We start from the raw sequence: 23,617 nt of genomic DNA on the forward strand, positions 1-23,617 counted from the left end.
ATTTTATTTCTATAGCACCAAATGACAACAACAGTTGCCTCAAGGTGTTTACAGAGTTTCCTGCTAAGCAGCGCCATTAGCTGCTACTTGCATACAAGCTGATAGCCTTAAGCAGCGATAGAAATCTACTTTCAACTGAAAAGCTAGGTGCCACAAACCACTTTAGTTTTTGGGTTATTATGCTAATAGTAGCTAAAGTAGCCTACATCAGCATCTACTAGCATATAAACTGATAGCCTCAAGGACAGAAACACCACTTTCAACAATAACAAGCTATTTTTCCCCCAGCAATTTCCAGAGTGTTATGCTAGCAGAATTAGCCACTAGTTATAGCAGATAGCCTCAAGCAGAGATGAATGTCACTACTGTACACAGACAGGCTATTTGCATGTTCTTTTGCCTTAACAAAATCTAGGAACACTGTTAACCCCACTGCATCTTTTCCTAGTAGTGGCTAATGTAGCCTACTACTATTAGCATACTAGCTCCAAGATGCATCAGATGTGAGTGATTTTCTAGTTGTCGCTACATGTGCAGCATCATTTCAAAGAATCACACTGCTCAGTTTAGCAAAGTAGCAGGGGAAGTAACAGTGTCTTATTTTAACATTCAAATTACAGTTTTGCATAAAATAGTACACTGTTCCCCAATGTTTATACCCTGTGATAATAGATGGTTATTAGATGACATTTAACAGGGTCTCCTATCAAAGACACATTAGAAAATGAAAAGGAAACTTTGACACAGATCAAACAACAATAATTTAAAAAAAAACAAAAACAAAACAAAAACAAAAAAACAACAACAACAACAACAACATGAAAAGAATCATTGGTAATGCCTCAAGGAAAACAATTAAGGACACAAACTAAACAAGGTACTTAAAGAGAGACAACTAGACACATATTTGCACTCCTATAATTCTTTCATCTGAGTCTGAGGGGAGTTGCTTTGAGCAAAACTCAACATGCTTGATTTAGGAAACTCCCAGGGGTCACCACAGGCATAAGTAGCAACTATGTGCTTAAAAACCACACTTTACTTTAGGATATTTTTGTTCTAGCTTAATTAGTCCAAAAAATAAATAAGGCTGCAGGAAGTTATAACTGAGTAGGGGAAACTCTCACAAGGTATCCCTGGGGTTTCCAGAGGTGTGGCGCATTGCTGAAGGCAACCTTTGGAAGCACAATGCACCACTGGGGACCTCATTGTTCAGTCCTGCTTGTTTCATTAATAACACGGTGTAGAAGAGGACACAGTGGGGACAAGCTGACAGTGTGTTGCCTAGGAAAAGCCCAAAAAGGAGGCCTTTAATTAAGCTGCCCACTATGATGCCACAGCATCAAACTATCAACAGGAGATGATGTTTGCCATTAAGCAAATTTAAATGAATTACCTTAAACAAGTTTACTACAAACACAGCTGCCACTAAAGCTCTCCTCTAAAAACTCGGGGCTGGGTGCTAAGTTCCTTCATCCAGGTCATCTCAAAGATCAGTGGCAGCTGTTCACTGAGGGGGAGCATTGCTCATTCACATCTTTACCAAATTCTTCAGAGATTTACACAAACACAGTCTTGCTCAAAGGAATAGTTTGACATTTTGGAAGACTTATTATTCTCATTTTTGTTGCTCTCTGCGCCTTAAATATGAAGTTAAGTGTTAACTTCATGACAATAAATGCACTTGCAATGCAATTGTCCTGTATTACAATCTGAAATTGACTTGCAAATAGAAAGACTGAATCCCAAATCATGGCCAAATATTTTGTTCTCAAGTACATGGAAGCTTATTATCATTTGAAATCCATCAAATAAATCAAACAACTCTAATTACATTGAATTAGCAAAACAAGTGGCTCAGCGTCACGGACAGGCAGATCTACCACTACCATCAACAGCAAACCCTGGCTCCAAATAGCTTCACAAAACAGAAGTGTCTCGATAAAACCATAGCACTACTACCTGAAAAAACCCACAGATGTAATAGCAGGGATAATCTTTGTTCCATAAACAACCCGTCTATAAACCACAGACTGAAATTGTCAGCTCTTTGCAGAGAATGGGTTTTGTTTTTTTGTTTTTAGAAGCAATGCTGATGGGAAAACAACTTCTGGATGATGCTCCTGCTGTTTATATGTCAGTAGGGGAGCACTGATAGTCCTAAGTCATGGAAGACATCCCAGCATTGAAGATACTGACTAATCGTCTGTGTTCTTTCAGCACACTTTGTATAACTTGATATGCAATGACCTAAATGGTAGCATGGATCTGGGAATGATAAATGTGATGGGGGAGGTGTGAAGAGAAGACTCTATCCATTACCCTCACTGGAAGCGACTAGAACTATAACTGCACTAAAAACAAAATAGAGCTAATAATTTAATCAATAAATTAAAAAAAAATAAAAATAGACCTTTAGAGAACTCAAGATATGACAGGATGAAACCCTGCAACAGAACTAATTGATGAGAAAAGTCCATGAAGTAAAAGTAAACAGATATATTTTAATCCGTACCACCTGTGTGAAGCAGATAACGTGACCTTTCGGTACAAATGTCAGCTCGCGTTTCACTAATATCAACCAGAGCAAAAAACATTTAGTGATTCAGTGGTTAGAAGGTTCGACGTTTGAATCGCATGGCTCTCTAAAGCCTTTCTTTGCAAAAGGTGCATGTTCTTCCTGTACCTTCACTGGTTTTCTCTGCATGCCAATCTTTATAAACACAAATCATACTGTTCTGCTGACGTGTGTTCCATTAACATAATGCTGAAAAGGAACAAAGTTTTGTAGCTTACAGTTCGATCCCAACATGAAAAAGAAACTAGGGAGCTTTGCTTGAAAGAAAAATCAAAGACTAGTCCCTAACCTGAAAACCCTGGACAGATAATGATAAGAAAACATCTATGAATGAATCTAATAGGGGAAAAAAAAACAAAAACAAAAAAAACCTAATGGCAGTAATAGATTAAAGAAATTCATAGCTTCTACTTTTATCTGCTGTTATTGCCTCTGTATCCTGCTTGCCAACCTCAAATGTGCCACAAAAAAACCTTCAGCTCCTTTTTTAAAATAATACAGATGTATCTCTGTACAGCGTGATGTGAGAGAAAGGCAGACAGAGGTGAATTAAAAGTGATGGATATGAGATGAAGAGGCAAAAGCAGTTTAAGTTCAAACAAGCCATTGTTTAAAATCATGCTAATAACATATTATCTAACCCAACAGACCTGCTGTGGTATACAGGAGGGGGGGGGGGGGGGGGGGGGCCTAGTGCTTTGGCCTACCAGGTGGTCAATTTAGGCCCAGACTTGTAATACAGTAGCAGAAATGCTTATATTAAATTATGTAAGACATCTAGTGCAACACAGTGCATGCCCCCTATAAGAATAAAGACATTTTCACTAGGAAATTAAACATAATAATAAATACAGGGCCTTATCACTCTTCCTTCAGTTTGGAGTTTTTCCCCCCCTCTTAATTCTCTTCTCCCCCCCCTTTTTTTTTTTTTGGCATGACATCTGGGGAACAGCTGGTGCTTTGCATCATATGCAAGCACACATACACACAGTTGTTACACAGGGGTTAGGAGGTCAGAAGCCCGGTCTCCAGACACACCATTTAATCTGGTCTACGTATAGACAGTCTGTGCACAACCACAATTAGACAAAAACTGAGACACACACACACACCAGACCCTCTCTCATCTCTCTTCTATACAAGGCAACCATTCAACCCTCTCTGGGGAGGGCAGAGATTCTCACTGATTAGCTCTGCCTTTCCAGATAGTGGGGAGTGGTGAGGATGGGGGGTGCGGGTGGAGGGTAGGCACGGCTACTAATTCAATTACACAAATTCTCTCGTCTGTGTTCAGGCCGACTCCCAGTTCCATGAATGGAATCAAAACCACCCCGGCCGAGTGGGGGGGGGAGCAGAGTGCCAAAAATGTGTTTACATTTGTGATTTACACTGGTTGGTTTTGTTTTAGCTTGGGAGAGGCCGCTATTATTCTCTGGCTGAACACTGGAAACCCCGTTACGAAATAAGGGTTTCACAGGATTTCTGACAAAACATGTAAAATGACCCCCTAAAAAGGGGAAAAAGACAAAAAAAGAATCTGCAATTAGTTGCTATTAAAACTCAACTTTATCCACTCAGAAAGATATTTATCCCCATGAAGCTAAAGTGTATTTAGACAAGAGGCAAAATAGGCAAAAGTAAAAGACAACACAAACTGGAAATCAGAGTTGCTCTCTATATACTAAAAATAAATCTAAATATCATTTGTGTAATTGCTTTTCGAAAGTTACATCCACCAACAATAGTGCAATGAAATACTCCTATTTAAAGTTCCTGCTGCCAAGTTTCTGTGAGCAGCTGCCAAACAATAAGAACTCAAATGACAAGAGCACAGACACCTGAGGAAAACTATCAAACAGAAGCAGAAAGAAACTAAAACTACTCAAATAATGTGAATGTACAAATCATAAAATTATACATTTATAAATTTATGAAGTACATCTTCAGGTGCCGTGGTTAGCACTGTTGCCTCACTGCAAGAAGGTCCTGAGTTCGAATCCACCATCTGGCCAGGCCCTTTCTTTGTGGCGCTGGCATGTTCTCACCATATCTGCAGCCCACAGACATGCAGTCAGTCGGGTTAGGTTAATAGGTGATTCTAAATTACCCAAAGGTGTGAATGTGAGTGTGAATGGTGTCTGTGTTAGCCCTGCAACAAACTGGCAACCTGTCCAGGTTGTACACAGCCTCTTGCCCTGTTTTAGCCAAAATAGGCTCCAGCACCCCGTGACCCTGAATTGGAGCAGAGAAAAAAAAAATGAATGGATGTACAAAGTTTTCTTGTTAATTCACTTCACATTTCACTTGTTTATTAACAGTCATCCATCTCTAGAAGTAAATCTGCCCTAAAAAAAATTCCCTGAAAAAGCTGAAACATTAAAGACTGGCCAAGTCAACAAGATCCTTCCTTTTTCACCATCATAAAACAGAACAGAGCAACCGTCAAACAAAAAGCTTTATGCAACATTTAACATTAGATAATGCAAATGCACAAATCAAATTGGCAGAAAAATAATATCAGTATTAAATCGACATAAATACCATGTCATAACTTTTTTTTTTTTCTTTTTTTTTGCCGTCCATCTGTCTTGAAAATGGTTTCTGAAGAAGCTCACCAAGTTTCAGAGGTAAAAATCTGGGCCTTGGTCCAGTGTTTCAAGCAGGTTTTGCTGGACATAAAGATACCAGCTGCTAAGCAGTCACGGCATAGCTGAGCAGCTTGATTCTAATCATACTTTTGCACTCCTTGGCAGGGTGTGATACATCCTGTACTCTGGTTACACCTTCTGATCACTTTGCACAATCCTGTACTGCATTTGGAGCTAACATCTTGATGGGAAAAACACCAATTGCTTTGGTATAGCAAAGCTTCACCACTGGACTAATCTAGAGCTACTATCCATTGTTACTTTGGTCAATACACGGCAAAAATGTTGCCACTCACTGCTGGCAAAATAATAATAAAGCTCTTATATGTGCCAGAACAGCTGATAAAGGCTCAAAACAGTACCAACAGTGCTGCGTGAACATCAAATCTAGTAAGAAAGCTACAGAAGTTACTTGAGAAAATGTAATCGATGAGTACCTTGATTGGAGGGAGCTTTTTATTTTTGATACCTTACACCAGCGGTCCCCAACCACCGGACCGCTCATTTGGTACTGGGCCGTAAGGGTGAGAGTCGGGTGTGAAATGTATGGTTTTTAGCGTTATTTTGTTATCGTTTTTTTTCGTTAACTCGGTTTTCCGGATGATCTGATATCGTCGTGTTGGTGTTGTTCCTGGAACAACATAGTAAATGTTGTTTCAGGAGCAACATTGCAAGTGACCAATCACATTCTTGTGACGTTATTCTTTGGCGCGCCAAGCCATTCATGCATTTATGAAATTCCAATGTTGCAAGGACAATATCAATTCTGCTTAGCGTTTATTAAAGGGTTAGGGTTAGGGTCAGGGTCCGTTGATTGGCGGACAGAGGCAGTTTCTCGCAGCTTAAGTACAGTTTTTTGTTTTACGGCAGTTTTTCCCGAAGTCGCCAAAGTATGACGTCACAACATTCTGATTGGTCACTTGCAATGTTGATCCTGGAACAACATTTACTATGTTGATCTGGGAACAACACCAACACGACAATATCATTTCGTGCAGGTTTTCCTGGGTCTTTTCACGTGTGTTATGAATAAATCTTTTTTTCGGTACAGGTACTAGTTTTATTATGTTGTATTTATCCGCGACGCCTTAAAGGCCGGTACATGAAAATATTGTCAGGCACAAACCAGTCCGTGGCGCAAAAAAGGTTGGGGACTGCTGTATTACACCACAGAATAGTTGGCTTCTTTTTCCTTTTGGTCCTCTCGGGCTTTAAATGTGCTCACCGACATGGCCGCCAGGGTCAGTACATTATTTACAAGGTACAAGAAATCACCGGTTTAAAAAGCCATGTCTCAGTCTGGCAGTCTTGCAGATTAGGATGGTCCAACCTTCCTCATGAGCTGCTGACCTAATCTTCTTTTGCATCTCAGCCGCACAGATATGAGAGTCCTCTAATCCGCTCATTGGATGGACAGCTGCAAACAGACACTTAACGGTCTGCTGCTGTAGCTCTAGTCATTTTGGCCTTCAAAAAGCAATGCGGCCACGAGCTACAGTATATGGATCGACATATGTTTAAACCAGCAAAAGTACCGCTGAGCCACCCTTCATCTTTTTCATTACCTGCATTTGCAGTCAAGGTTTTCGAAGTGGTTTTTTTTTTTTCCAGGCGTGACACTTTCTTAAAGCAAACACCCCCCCCCCCCCCAAAAAAAGTGTATGCAGCAATTTCAGGACAAGTGAATGTGATAACAGTTCCTGGCAGGTAAGCCGACAAACAGGCAGGAAAACCAATTAAAAAGCAGTCTGCTGGCTGCTCTGAGGCCCAGGCACAGCAAAGGAGAAGAAAAACATGACATGGGAGGTAAAGTGACTTACAGGCCTCCGACTGCCTATTGTGGGTGAACAATTCAGCTACTCCAAGCCCAGTTTTTCAGAGCCGTCTGCAAAGTGAAAGCCTGACCTCTTGCTTGTCAGTTCTATTGTTAGGAGAAGGCAAGAGCCGCTCCCAATTCACCTCATACTACATTAAATGCTATGAATTGTTTGGAGAGTTTCTGGCAACAGAAAGCAGACAAGGTGGTGAGCGTGCACACACTCGTGCACACATGCTTCTCGATTTTAAGATCCCATCATTTCAAGACAAAGGAATTATAACAAAGAGTGCATTTAATTCTAATGACCTGACCTTTGTTTTTAAAATACAATATCCACATTACTCACATTAGAGCAGGGCGATATGACCAAAAATATTTATCATGACATACATTAGAAAATTTGTGATAACGATATAACTGACGATATCATTGACAATAGACAAAATACTTTACAACTCCACAACTTTATTAGTGCAAAAAAAAAAAAAAAAAAACCCAAAAAAAACCATCAATGTATTTTCACTTAAACAAGCAGCTTTTATGTGCATTAAAGTTATATAAAAATGTAACAGTGCAAATGCAAATTCCTTGCTGACAGTTTAACCAAAAGGCATTTCCAGTGTAAATTGGCCGACATATCCTCAGCATAACCATGTATAATATCCACAAAACTTAAAAAGAGGTTATACACACACAATACGGTAAAATTATGTTGAAGCACAGTACATATCACTGCACGAGGCTCCTGCCTACAATAGACGTAATGCTCCGACAATCCATCAAACGGCGCGGCTTCGTAGCTTGGCAAAGTCGTACTAAAACATTTGACAGATTTTCGAGCGCCGTGTACCACATAAAATCGTTTCGAGGTCAGTAAACACAACCAGAATTCATACATAAGGCACACGGGATTATAAGGGCCACTGTCAACTTTCAGAAAAATTAAAGGATTGATTTTAAGTGTTCCGTATGTGCCAAAAAACACGGCAATAACGACGGCCTGCTAGCATGCTCTACCAAAAATAGTGCTTTGTTGTGTATCTGACGGACGAAAGCTAAACCAGTTCCACACCACTGAAGTTGCAGCATTTTTACAAACCAATTCTGGTTCATCCGTTTCATTCAACGATCCGCTTTCGCCCTTCTCATTCTCCGTCGCCGCCATGCTTTTTCCGCCATGTGCGTATGAAAAAAAAAAAAGCGTGTTTTACCCATATTCTATCGCGATATTTCATTTTCTTATCGTTGCCCAACATTATACCGGTATTACCGTGAACAGTATGATATGGCCCAGCCCTACTGCTGATGTCATTCAGCTAGCATATCAGTGTTGCTCTATCATATTTAAACCATCTTGAGCTTACAGACCAAATCGTTGTAGTTAAAATCTAACTGGTGTCAAATTTCTTCTTGGTATTATTGAACACATTATCCATTATCCAATCCATGCTGACAACCAGGTCTTGGTCAGCCATTTAATATATTAGAAACTGATTTATAGGCTAAACTACACCTGTGTCAAAAAGACATGCAAAGTCATTATCTAATTAGTGTAATAATCTAATGTATGTAAAAATAATTAAAATTAACAGATGGAACAAAATGCTGGCTACAGCACTCACAGCATTTGTAGTGTAAAAGCACAGAAGTATAAATGAAGAGGAAATCGTCCTTAAGTACCTCATTTAGCATTGTAGTAACACTATAATTCTAGTGGTGTAGGAAGCATCTCGGCAGGGTTGTTCATCGTATTATGTTTTCTACGCAAGTGACAGTAATACTAAACTCAAGCTAAGTTAAGGCACGGTGACCCATTTCCTGTCATCACAAATCATGCAAGAGGAGTCAATTTTTTAGATACCCAGACAAACACAATGCTAAAAATTCAAAATGTCACACAGGCAGTGTGAATATCCCGGCCCTCTATGCACCACACTTCATCAGTTTACCAGATGTCTGTGCTGATTTACAGCCTAGCGAGCCCAACCTGTGTCATTTCATCCATGTGGCTGGGTCGGGGCTGAGGTGTTGACATGCTCGCTAACCACAGGCTTGGGAAGCGATAGGGCTGTAAGAATTAAGAGAGGGTTAGATTCGAATGGGGAAAAAAAAAGAAAAGGTGAGATAAAGAGAGAAACCGTTAGGGGGGGTTGTGGGGGGTGGCACAGCTACTGTTTCCTGCGAGGTCAGCAGACTGGGGCTGATTCCAGGACAGCTTATCTTTCAGCAGGAATACCACAACCAGACCAAAGGAAGAGACAGGAGGGAAGGAGGCAACCAGCACTATGAATTCTTAGCATGTTACATACCCGGGGGAGTTGATGACATTAATGACAGATACAAAGGGTTTTTGTTTGTTTGTTTTTATTAGATGAGATCTGGGGCAAATCAGAAAAAATAAAATATGGTCAATGTGACAATTATGAACATTTAAAGTCCCGACATCCATATTTAAGCAACTTATACAATCCCTACCACAGTGTTTTAGAGGTGATGGAAATTTAACCTTGATCTCGACCGTGAGATTAGAAGGTCCAAACATCTGTGACGACGGAAGTCCTTCAACATAATAGCAGCATAAATAATTCACTGCTAATTATTATTACAAATCTGCAGCCTGGGTTGCTGATATAAGGTTAAATAGTCTGTTCCACTGTAAAGATAATTTATCTAATCACAGCCTTATATGGTACCATAAAATCTGTTTTCAGAGTTATCAGGAAACATGTTGCCTTAATTTGTTAGTTTAATGATTGGGCATCACAATAGTTATGGTCCAGTCTTACAGTAATGATACACGTGTCCCATAAATAATGTAAGCTGACCTTGTTTCATTAACAGGAAAAAATAACATTAATATCATTAATCACTTGATTATTACTAGCGTAGGAGAATGGGTGGGGAAAAGTTCAGATAGTATTTTTTTCCCCCGTTGTATTGACCAGCTCCATCTATGTGTTTGGAATCTTATAATGTTCAATCAGGCTTTAAGGGACACAGAGGACTGGTGGAAATAGCTGGAAGCAAAAAAAATTTGACTTCAGCTCATGTTTTGTAAAATCAAGTTTAGGCTATACTCGTGGGGGAATTTCATTCATATCCTCTGATAGGTCTGTCTGCCTTAAGTACACGAACTGTCTTTTATGCTCTCTGATGTTAATGGACCAGCGTCAGAGTTGAAATATGAGAAAAGTCCAATGTTTGTACTTTGTATGGTGTGGATAGAAAAGCCTCTTTAACCTAACTTTTTTTTGTCTATTATTCATAAAGGAAGGGTTTTTGAAGTTTCCTTTGAGCCTGGAACTAAAAGTCAAAGCATGCGCAACATACCACAAGTACAGGAATTAGCAGCCATGGTGACAATGCCATTCAAACCGTGCTTGTGACAGATCTGTTATTAGTGTTGATCAACTTCTAAGGGAAATATCTCTCTTTAGCTCCTACGTATTCCGCTATGTTCACAAGGTAGTTGCTAACTTTCCTCCTGCTGTTTTGCGCTGCATAGTATAGAGTGGTTTTGGTAAAAACGACATGTAGCTTAGGAAAAATCCAGTCATTTTATAATTCTCTGTAGACTCATTATCAGCCTCTTGTTGTTAATATAGAAATAAGTATTGCAGCCATTTTAATGGACAGAAAAGTGCATTTTTGTTCTTGTCTCTCAATAAAAATGCAAGTAGTACCAGACTGTTCGTCTCAGTGACCATCTGTGTATTAAAAAGGAAATTCCCTCCAATAAAAAGAAAAAAAAAAAAAAAGTCTGTTTCAGGTGAACACAGCCTGCCTTAGTAAATCCATGCAAGGTGAAGAAAATCATTGGAATGCATGGCAGTCCAAAGTACGCAAGGGTCCCAGGTTTCTCGCGAGTATTCACCTGCTCACACAGCTGCATTAAAAATAAGGCTTGGCAACACACTTAACAAAACTCTAATCAAGGAACAAGCTGCACTTGATATCTTGGAAAACAGATCAAAAAAATCCCATCTGCCACTTGTAACTGGCATATAAACCCAGCATGGTAGCAGTGCCTGTCGCCAGTTCAAAATCCAGACTGAGCCCCTGCATGAACATTTTCCTTGACAGCGGCCAGCAACAAATTTCCACCTGCTATCTGACCAACCTTATGAAAATAAAGAATATTTGAGCAAAATAAAGCTGAGGAGACTAGCGGAGCGCAGATTTATGAAATGCCTATTGAACAGACTGCTGCTTGTAGTATGAGAGATGGAAATCAAGAAGATTTTATCATTCCAGTAAGAGGGAACCCATGCACTTCCTTACTCAACACCCCACCCCCTACAATAAAGATGACCTTTAAAAAATAAAAACAAATCATGCCATTCTAATTTTTCCCCCTCACTCCTCTCTCTATATTTTTACTTGATGTGGTCCAAATATATCACTGTAAGATGACTTTAAATTTAAATCCTATAAAACTTAAAAGTTAGTTTTTAAAACAACTTTTAGCCTCAGTTGTTCAGCTGATATACATCTAGTTTATATTTTTGAATAAAGTACTAGTGTATGTAAATGAGGATCACTATTTTGGTGCACTGCCGCTGTTATATGTTATGCCCCAATCACTGAAGCCCACAGAACTGGTCAGTGACCCCCTGGCAACCTCCAGCTGACAGGGAAAAATGACTATCCAGTGACAAATTGGCAAAACCTTTACTTTGAAGACAAATTGTCTCCATTTCTGGTTTTCAGTTTCACTACCGCTTAGCCATGCAAACTATGGGCAACTCGCAATCTACTAGCAACCAAAGCAATCACAGGGAGGCTTTTTATGCAGTAACACCATTGCAATCAAATTAACCTGAGGAGAGGAGGAACCACTCGCCAACCAGTTGGGGAATACACATATTTCCCTATTAATCAGAGGTTGCCACGGTGCCTCTATGTGACTGAGGCCTTACTTTCTCTTTATGCTGAAGCAGGTTCCAGGTCTCTCTTTTTCTGTCTTATCAGCAACACTGAGTCATCTCAGAATAAGTAGTAGAGCGATACGTAGCCTACGCAGTTCTGCTTTTCTGTTTGTACCACGCAGCCTGCGTCTATGCCAGGTGGACTGTGCTACAGTAACTGCGGAAAACCTTTGTGTATGCGAAAGATTATATGTGCAAAGCTGCCAGTGTGACTCAAACATTGTGAAGTATAACACTATAGAGATATTATATCTGATATGCATGTATATGTCTTGTTATAATAATTTATCCCTTAACTGACCGCCTCTGTGTGCAGAGTGCATAAGACAGTAGCATGCTGCATTCACTGATACGATGAGTCTTAAAAACCCCAATAAGACAGACTCAGCTGAGTCCAACAACTTTTTTCTGGCAGAAACCCTGAAGAGAGACATCATTCAATCATGTTGTCAAAGAGTTGAAGGAGTGGGCGAGGAAGCCTCCCAAGTAATTTCCCTGGGGGTGTGCTCTGCACTGGGGAGATAAGTAACCCGACTGAGGACAAGGCTGGCATTCTACCCCAACTCCAAAAGACAAAATGCCTGAGTCCATCTAAATAGAGGAATCTGACAATGGAGCATTTGTCTCTTTGCCAGCTGGAGAACAAGCTCCCCACAGACATGTAGATATGAAAGACAGTGCACAACAACTTTAAGCTCAGAAGATTACTAGGAACAATCTTATTTTAAATTGGCAAAGCAGAAAATACTGACACTGGATTATCTAAATTAAATTCAAACCAGGACCACGAGTGATTATACCGCTGTTTGCAAACAGTGGCCTCTGAAATTAAGCATGCGGTGATTATGAAGCATCAAATCTCATGGTTTTCATTTATTCTCCACCAAGAATAATGCCAAGATGAAGTCAAGACCTTGTGAAATCACATGCAATTCATGTAGTGCACATACATACAGTTACTTAGAAGCTAAAGGTGTAGCAGTGATTACGCAAAGCCGACAGCAACTTTTGACTTCGGATCAATGGGAAAAAAAAAAAAAAAAACGCATCTCCAGACATTCCTGCCTGAATAACATTTCAACATGTGCAGGTAGTACATTTAGCAGCCTAACCGCCATCTTGCAGCTGTCACCTGTCACAGCCAATGTAACGTGCACTTTTCACTACGCTTCTAATCCATGTAAAGATGATTCATATGGGGAAAAAAAAAAAAAAAAAAAAGTTAAATTGTAACATGTTAATATGGCATATCTTATTTGTTGATTACACTTTTAAAAATGCAATGAAACTGTAGCAGAAGAAGAGACGTCTGCAGCCAGCAGACTATACTCAGTCAGTGGCAGCTAATGTTACCACAGTATTCTTGGGGGCTAGCTGCATTAGTGTGCACTGTCCATAACCCATTGCACATATAAAATCCTATTTTAAGCCACTTGATTAACACTGAGCTCTCCACATGTAATGTAAGCCAGCTGCCTGAATTGTTTCACTGCCTTAAAAAAAAAAAGAGGGGGGGGGGGCAATGTTTACAACTCCACATAGCAAAGCACACTCTGTTTGAGTGGTGTTTTGTCTTCTTCTTACTGTCCCCATTTTCTACTCCGAGTGGCCTGGCAGCGCTCCCGTGTGCTCTCCTTTAACTAATAAACAAAGGATGGTTTCCCTTATATAGCTCTTTTCAAAGTCTACAACATCCACATGCAACATCAGAGGTTTGCAGGGAGGTGGGAAGCACAAGCCTGTTCCAGACAGAAAGGCTTCGGCCAAGGGCAAAGGAGCACTGACAGTGCGATTGTGTAACACTCATACATTAACAGCCACTTTAAGTGCTATTTCTGGTGCCATCCATCTGCAGAATTTTGCAGCGTCAGGTTGGATAAGTTTGTGAGGGGTGCAAAGTGAGACACATACTATGCAAAAGTATCTGGAGGGAAAAAAGCATCATACCAAGAGGAAAGCAAAGACGGGAAAAAAAAATTATAAAAGAATATTAGTATAATGTTCGAACACAAAATATGCCTCCAGTCAGATTTTACAAAAAAGGACTCGCAGAATATCGGATTTTCACAACACAATTAAACTTGATAAAGGATTCACAAAACTTATGATATTACAAGACATTTAAAAAATTTTAAAAAAAGCATTCATTGTAGTATTTTTTTTTTTTTAGATGAAGAGGTTAGGTCTAGGGCTAATGTGAACCAGGAGGGTGCAGGATGGTGGTTCCAACTGGCATATCAAGTGACAGTAAACACAATTACCACAACATACTAACATCAACAAATCTATAAGGCAAATCGTGGCAAAAAATACAGGATGAGCAAATGACTTTGACGTAGCTGGGACTCTGTTTGTATACAAAATAACATGAAGTTAAAACAAAGAACCAAACCACAGTGACCCAAAGTAGCCAGCAACCAACTCTAGACACAAATGTGAGTCAACGTGCCGGCCGCAGTGGCCAGGTTAGAAAAGGATTCGGCTAGAGAGAAGCCTCAGCAAGACGCCTCATCGTCCCATCATCCAGATTTTAAAAATAACCTATACTACAACATAAACTTTGCAAAGATAAAAAAGGAAAAGAGAAAGAAAGGATAAACATACTAAAGAGAGGCATGTTGGTAACAAGAGGATAAAGTCAACTCAGTGCTGACAAAACACATTAGCAATCAACCATGTGTTTAACTGATGTTTAAAAATGTATGCGTTCTGCTCTCTGATACTGATGGGAGCTGTTTTGGAGCCTTTATAGAAAATGCAGACTGACCTACAGAAGCTCAAAGGAATAATCCAGTTCTTTCTAGTCAAACGCCTTGTAATTTGATTTCTATTTGCACTGATAGTAATAAACTAAGTGGTGAAGGAGCCATGTTAGGCACAATTTTCTAAATAAGACAAATGCATTTAACAACACTTTATCAAAGTCCTTTATCAAAGATTTTCAAAGTTCTCTTTTATAGCAACTATAATGGTTTTAAAGCATTAAGGCCTGCCTGCGACCATGTAGTAAATAATATGGGAAAATCTGCATGAACATATGGTGTTTCATTTTATGTTAAATTGGTAAAGGTGCCCAGCCTACAAACATACACCTTTCACCATCACTAAAGAAAAACAGCCACGTCTGATGTGATCCGTTAAAGGTAAATGATGTGAAGTTTTACTGTGATAGTTCATGATTTTTCACGTCCAGACCATTTGCTCTTTCTGCTCTGCAACACTGAAGCCATTTCGGTCCCTCTGCCAGTAGGGCGGCCTTATATAGAGAGGTGACTCCCCATGAAAAGCATTTAGAGCAAGAATTTATACTTATGGGAAAACTAAGAATAGCCACCCCAGGCTGCAGGAGGGCTAGGGAGGAGCTAACGGGTGATGGTGGAATACATTTCCAGTACTCCCAGAATGAACACTCACCCCTGTGCAACAAAGCTCCAAGCTGCTCCACAACAGCTTCCAGGGGGAATTCCAGAGTAGGATTATTTTTCACGAAGCGCTACGTCACAGCGACAGAAATAATTTGATGAGTGACACAAATGTTGAAATTTGTCAACAAACAACATTCATGTCGAGTAATGAGAACACCATTTGTCCATGACTTTGTCGTGACGTTATTCCCCAACTGCCCAGGCGGCTTCAAAGCGACAGAAGAAACATGTCCTCATCTTTAAAATAGAAGGGTGGGTCTGAGGTTTTCATTGGCAGAGCAATCAAATCATGATGTGCTCATCCACCATTTTTAATTTTCTGGCAGTGGATTCGCTAGATTCCCAATGGATTCTGGAGATGCTGCTCGCATACCACCACAGCAGTACATTTTTCCTTTCTTTATGCTGTTGTCTTCTTACACCACAGCAAAACTCTTGCTCTTTTTGTTGGACAATGGTCCGGCATCTGAAGTTTTGGGCTGGTTAAAAGAGACAGGACAACAACCTTTGATAAGTAGACCGAGACTGCTAATGTGAAGTAGTAAATGCCCAATATTCCCTTTACTGACCAGCAGTTGGAGTTTTTCAGTGTTTAAATTATTACATGCAAGTTATCCAAGAGAAACAGGCATAAGATGTGTAATCAGAAAACAATTACTAAGAAAGACAACATTTAGAGAATCCCTATAATCTGAAAGAGTTCTGAGAAATTCATCATCACATGTACAACTCCCGACTTCAAAGATTCATTAGTCGATTCATGAAGTTAAACCACTGCTGTAGCACAGAGATAGCTGCATAGTTTAATTTCTACTGCAGACTGACTCTATTACATTCTCTATTTAACAGACAAGATCCTGCAACCTTTAGGCAACTACTACGTTTTCTGGTTACTTCAGCCAGATCAAACAACCCCCAAGCAGAGAGAAGAGGAGGGTAAATGAAGATTGAATTTTACTGCCTAAAGCAATGTAAGATTTGCTGAAGAGAAATGTGAAAATTACAGCATGTTACATACTAACATGGTTCACAAGGGTGGCTGGCCACATGTGGTTTTGTACAAAACAGCCAATCTACACTGTTTGCAGTGAACTAGGAGTACCACACACCTGATTAGGTTTCATTTCTGCCCTGGTGACTAAGAGGCATGAGCCTCGAGGTGGCAACTACGGCAGCATGGATTTCTGCCAGAGATGCAGTCCAGTAATAGCTGAAGAGCTCAGCTGTAACCTGAAACACATTTCAGAGCAGATACTCTTTCATCCAAAAATTGAGATGATGGTTGACTTTGTCCAAAAGCCCTGAAACTGCAAGCTGATGTTTTAAAGAGAACCTGGATTTGTTCCAAGAAACACTGATCTGTCTTACAGATGTTTATGTAGCTTAAAAGGACATGTGTTTCATCATAGTGAGTTTAGATTACAAGCAGAACAGCTACCCTGGGGCAGGCAAGTTATTTTCCCGAAGCACCACATGGAAACCTGGGACTATTGCGGAGGCCAGCACAAATAGGTTTATAAAGAGATAAAAACATCCATCCGTCCAGTCGCAGGGCTAACACACAGAGACAGACAACCATTCGCGCTCATTAACATAATAGATGCACACTAAAACCAAAGTTCATTATTATAATCCAAAAGCTTGCAACACAGCCCCATCACAAGCACTTTAAAGCAAAAAACAGCACTGGAATTCAGCAATGACTGGTGTTCATTTCAAAGTATTAAACTGAAACAGGATTACTTCGCCACACTTCACCTTGTGAGCGCTACATCATATTCAACACGGTATTATTTTCTGAATTTATGAACGCGATTGTCAGACAGCATAAGAACGTCTGTGTTCCAGCTGAAGGATCGACCATCTCTAGTTTTGACAGAGATAGATAACTGCTGCGTCGAGGTTGGAAGCTCTGTTCTTTCAGGTGTGGAACATTTGACAAATCAATTTGGCAGTACAGTAAATTCTCAGCTCCTCTGTTGCCAAATAAGAATATCCTGTGTTAAAAGCCCACATTAGATGCTTTAATGCTAGAAAGTATGATTCGGGACAAAATATAAATGTATTTCTGGGCACAATAGCACTCATTTGTTCCAGTTTAAAACCCTGTTGTCGTAGTAAGCAGCATGAGTTTCCATCTCTCGTCTCTATGACAACCATACTGGCTACCGCTGCTCCAAACTGCAAGGAATGACCAAAATTTTGTATTTTTAAACCAGACTGAGGGTCGTCCGCCTCGTATCAAAGAATGTACAGAGCCACATATGGAGCCTGCTGCAGGGCAACAGTTGCTCAGACAGACTGCTTGCTCCTCCTAAAACATACTTCATGTTTAATTTTAGACAAAACAGAAACCACCACCCCCTCGGCGCGCACACACAGTGAACATGTCCTGCCCTTGAGTCATGCTGAGTATTTAAAACTAATCAATTAGGAAAGGCTAGTTGTGCAGAAATAGCTCTTCATGTTACCAGTGGGCAGTCACGGTACTGGCTTCTATTTGTGATGCAATCTACATGGGATGGTGAAGTGAGTGGGAGGCAGGCAGGCAAACGAGAACTCAGTGGGAGGTGGGAAAAAACAGAAAGTAGATACGATGTGCCAAGAAGGCAGCCTCTGCTGCATCCATCAAACTGTAACCATCATCCTAAACTTACACATCACAATCAGTGCACTTGTTTGCTTGTTCAACTGGTAGTATTCTTTAATATCTGGGCATTAATCTTTACACTGTTCATTTTTTAATGTCGCAATACAATATTCTTTTTTTTCCCCACAGACATTTTAAAGAATTAAAAAGCCTGGCACTGAGACTTCGATATGTTATGAGCCAATCACTTGCTGCCAGTTCTTACCTCATAAATGAAGGATAATCGAAAGTTATCCAATCGTTTCTCTAGCTGACACCATCCAAAAAGTGCACATGAGAAGGAGGCAGGCACAGGGAGCCTCTCTGATGAGAATCTTGTGATTTCACTCTTGCGTTTAAGGCCATGCATGCCTAGGTTGAGCACAACAAACTGTAAAATTCTCTGATTTTGTTAACTTGAACTGGGCCAGACACTCATTAAAATGTCTCCAGTCAGATCCTGGCATAAAGAACACCAAAATATTCAGGTTTTTTTTTCTTCCCAGCATGTGAGACATTTAATTGTACAAACTGAAGTTTGAAAGAAAGAACCCTTTGTATTTGAATCTTTCTGCCTCTCCCTGTTAAATCCAGAATCAAACTCCTTCTCCTCACATACAAGGTCTTGAATAGTCAGGCCCGTCTTAGCTTAAAGACTACATAGTACCACATCACCCCAACAAAGCACTTTGCTCTCAGAATGCTGGCTTACATGTGGTTTATAGGATGGCTCCTAGTTTGGATTATGGAGACAGACTCTCTCTATATTTTTAAGATTAGGCTTCAAACTGTACTGTTTGCTAAAGCATATAGTTAGGGCTGGACCAGGTGACCCTGAATCCTACCCAGGTTACTCTGCAGCAGGACCAGGCTACTGGGGGTTTCCCACTGAACAGTGATGTTCATACACCACTTTGCATTTAATCATCCACAGTGTGTCTATTGTCCTGCCTTCCTCCTCTCACCCTGATCGGTCATGTGCATCCCTCACCCTGGTTCTGCTAGAGGTTTATTCCTGCTAAAAAGGAGTTTTTCCTTCCCACTGTTGCCAAGTAATTGCTGATTGTCTGATTGTTGAGATTTTCTCGGTTCTAACACAGGTTGTTAGAACGTTGGATGGCTGAAAATTTCCTCCAACTCAACGAGGGGCAAACCGAAGTCCTCGTATGTGCTCCTGGCAGATTTTTAATCGCAGATAGTGAAAGCTCTTGGTCCTCTCTCGGGCTACGTCCACACTAGCCCGGGTAGATTTGAAAACGTTTTTTTTGTCCGAAAACGCTCCGCGTCTACACTAGCGTTTTCAGTCGTTTTCACAGAGTTGTGCATCCTGATTGATACGGCCCAAAACGCTTACATTCCACGGAGATTTTCCGTTTTAAAATAATAATCCTGTCCACACGTAAACGCAGAAATGAAGGAAAACGCTGCTAGGAACATGCCAAAGCAACAGGTGGTGATATATTCCTAACCGTGTAGAAATGTTGGCCAATCAGAAGTCTAGAAAAAGTGGGAAAAAGTGAACAAAGCTGGGGCATAGAAGCCGAACCAAGTCGTATGTGTGGAGGGACAGTAACTGTGTGTATATGTAAGCATTTAAACACTGCAGAGAGTACAATTAACAGTATTGTAGAAATTAATTTCACCGAAACAATAACGTGGCGCACAGTGTGACGTCAAAAAAAAAGGCGCACATCTTTGACGCTGCGTTTTCTCCGTTTTCCTCGTCCACACGTAAATGCAAAAACGGAGTTTTCAAAAATATCCACCCTGGCCGGAGTTTTTAAAAATCTTCGTTTTCAGTGACCAAAAACGCCGTTTACGTGTGGACGAAAGGTGCAAACGCATAGAAAAATCTGCGTTTTCAAAAATACCCGGGTACGTGTGGACGTAGCCTCACATTGGATGGTCATGTGAAATCTCTGGTTCGGTCTTGTTTTTATCATTTAAGAAATGTGGCTAAGCTAAGCCCGATTTTATCTCGCTCTGAACTGGAGATTGCTATACATGCATTTATTTCCTCGTGCTTGGACTATTGTAACTCGCTGTTTATGTGTCTAAGCAAAGGTTCTCTGGATCGTCTGCAGCTAGGCTTTTGACAAAAATCCTCTAAGTATTCACATTGACACCGTTGCTATCTCATCTCCACTGCTTCCTGTTGAATTTAGAGTCCATTTTAAGATCCTGGTCTTGACTTACAGAGCTGTGCACGGACTGGCACCAGCCTACACCTCTGATCTACTACAGCCTTATGTCTTTTCTTTTTTTTTCTTTTTTTTTTTTTTTTTAAAAAAAAAAAAAAAAAAGAAAATTTATGACTCGTTATCTTATGTGCAGCACTTTGTGATTCTGTCTAGAAAGGTGCTATATAAATAAAATTGTATTTATTTATTTATTATTTTGGGTTCATTATTTTAAAATATAAAGCGCCTTAAGGTGGCGGCTGTTGTTATTTAGCACATAAATAAAACTGATTTAAATTGAACTGAAAATTATTATATAATTATTATACATAGAGGGAATTCTGCAGTTGTAGCCAGAACCGCAGAACAAGAAATATAACAATGGAACAGACACTTCTGCCTCTACTGTGTGCAGGTCAGCCATATGGCCATGTTGAAGCTCTTGCCTCCATGAAAATGGCCCTACAGAGCCTTTTCAGATGAACTCTGTGAGCTGACATGAAACATTAAAGTTGTAAATCTTGTCACTGGGTCAGGCCTATCTGATTTAACACTTTGATTTACACAGCAGCATCAGGTGGGGTTTAATGTGGGCTGCAAGCGCTCCTCGAGTATTTAATTTGTCATAAACACAGCAGAAGAACTGATTTATTTGCTTACAGAGCAGCCAAGCAAACTCACACCGCAGTTATGCATACACAGGTTGTTAGAATACAAGGCAGGAATGTTGGACTCCACCAGTAACAGTGCAAAGAGCTTCAAAGAAAGGTATGTAGAGAGTATAAACCACTGAATAGCTTTTGCTTAACAAAAACAAAACACTCTTTTTAAATAAATCTCAAGGATTATATTTAAGAGCACGTTTGCACCCATAGATTGAAAAGATTCATTAGCTGAATCCAAAGTTACAGCTATGCTTTTTTCCATCACTGAGGCTGAAGAACATAAAGGACAAAGATAAATGTCAAAATGTTAGTTTCACCAAAGGGACCCACCACACATACTGACATGCTGAAGTCAAACAAAAACCTGATTTAAGCGACGGAAAGTTAGACCATGAACCATTCACGACTGATAAAACAAGTCTGCTAGTCTAGTTGTTCAGAGGCTGAACTAACAAAGTAGCAAAAGAGAGGAACAGATAATGTAAAATAGCCCAACAAGACGTCCCTAAACAAGGGCAAGCAGGCGCCGTGTATCCAACGCTGAACATAGATGAGACTATTCTGACTAAGGCTGCTCAGTGCATGCTCAGGAGTAAAAGCTTTAATGTCATCGTTAAACAAATCAACAGCATCAATGTGACATGAGTCAAACTGCAAATGTGATTAGGCATGCTTGAGGTCATCACTCCCCTTTTCACCCTGACAAGTAATTCATACAATGATCATCTAGAATTGCATACCCACATAAGAACATTGTCACTCAAACAGTTTAAACTACACCAATTATCTTTGCCAGCTTTCTCAGCCAAACAGCGATGCTTAGTTACCAATCTGGCAACCAGCTCCAAACATTTGTTTTAGGCCCTGAGAGCCACGTTAAAAAAACAAAACAAAACAACAAAATTAATTCCAGGTGACCAGCTGGGAGCTGCCCTGGGAAACAAACGAAGAGTAGAGACAGAGCTTCACGAGGTCAGTGCAGCATTAAAAGCAACCAGAGCTGGTTTACCTCAGAGCAACTCTGGAACGAGCATCAAGGGATAGCTGCTGCTTCAGAATTTTGAACCTAAGCTGTATTACGTTTGATGAATGTAGCTTTCGTTGCACAACTTTCACTGTTTTCCCTCCACCTGCATTACAAATAGTCTGTTCACTTTGCAGCTTTTGCATAAGATACTTTTTTTAAAGGGTGAACAGTTCACAAGCAGAGTGTTTTTCCCCCTCTTGCAGTCTCTCAAAGAAAATCTCAATAGAAAACTTGAACTTGCTTGCTGTACACAACAACACTGCTGACCCTGACCATGAAAATAACACTTTCTGTATGTTCCTTTTCCCCCTGCCAACAGAGCACAGCAGAAATATCTGGCTGAGCATGGCAACCGCAAACTAATCCGCTGCATTATCAGTGTCATTAAAGTGTCATTACAGTTTGCTCATTACTTCCTCTCTGTGGTCAGAGGTGACAGCAGAGGCCCGATTTCATGCAGAACAATGAGACAAATCAATAAACTAGCCATGTGCAGCTGATGAGTAACCCCACAGATTGGACTTGAAGCCAGGAGCACATTTCCATTGAAAGTTAAAATCCCCAACAGATATCGACAAGCTAAATGATTATCACAATCCATGCAATCTTCCAGCTGTAAACTTCTGCTAAACCTATACATACAGCATTTATTAATGGGAGAAATCTTTAAAAAAATAAAAATAAAAAATAATAAATAAAAAGTGTGATACTTTGAAATGCAGAATGAAATACTTCATCAAGAACATCTCTGCAATTCTCACTCCATCTCCATTGACTTCAGCACCAAATAACTGAACAGTTACACTGGAAAAAAAAAAAAACAGAAAGAAAGAAAAATAAAAAAGGGCTTTTGTGTAGGACTCCGCTTTGAAAAACTACTAAGAGTCTAATGGATGCATAAACACACTCTCCAAAAGGTCAGCACGGTTGCTAATGTAATGAAAACGCTGTTGATTGCTGCTTTTATGTCAAGGAAGCCAGAGTGAGTTTGGCCAGTTTAATAAATGATCGGTGTCGTCGCCGGTGCCAGAGCTGCATACCAAGCAGCGGCGACGGCAGATAGTAACAGCTAGGTACGGGGGCTCGGGAGAATGACATTTTCACAGAGATGTACAGAAGAATAAATGATAAGCACGCGAAAACAGAAGCTGGGCTCATTAGACGAGAGCTGCCATTTTGAAAGGACAGATTTTAACAAAGGGCAACTTGAGGTGGAGCGATGACATTCTCTTTTGCTGAAGCCTCTTTATTAACTATAGATTTCTGGGCAAACATATCCGATATCTGCCGAGCATTCCCCACAGGGTACGCTGTCGGATCGCAACGCTCAGACTCATGTTCAACATACCTAAAAGAACAGTCACAGGAGAGCATTCTCCCGAGGCACTACACACACGCTCAAGCCTGCAGCCAATAAGGTCATGTGTCTTCTTCTGACAAGCCAAGGTCTGGGCAGCTTTTGGGGGTGGAGGAATTCAAGGGAAGTGTGGGGGGATCCAAAGGAGGTATGTGTGTGCGTATGAAGGGGGGGTGTTCAGGAGAGTACTTTTTGCATTACAGGCAACTCTTCCTCCATACCTGGCCAGCAATCTCATGAGAACTGTCACAGTCTACACACCAGGCTCCCTGAAATTCCCAGGCTGCTGATAGGTCCATTCATTCTAATACTAGCAGCGATGGCCTGCACTGATCCTTCCTCACACACAAACTTAGCATAC

At 40.4% G+C, this 23,617-nt stretch overlaps 1 protein-coding gene across 4 annotated transcripts in view; it reads right to left on the bottom strand.

The window, feature by feature from the left end:
• tln2a (talin 2a) overlaps nt 1-23,617 on the bottom strand; it is a 99,667-nt gene that overhangs the window by 74,863 nt on the left and 1,187 nt on the right. The window lies entirely within an intron of this gene.

Source organism: Simochromis diagramma, unplaced genomic scaffold, assembly GCF_900408965.1.
Source record: "Simochromis diagramma unplaced genomic scaffold, fSimDia1.1 OVJJ01000603.1, whole genome shotgun sequence".
NCBI classification, from domain to species: domain Eukaryota; kingdom Metazoa; phylum Chordata; class Actinopteri; order Cichliformes; family Cichlidae; genus Simochromis; species Simochromis diagramma.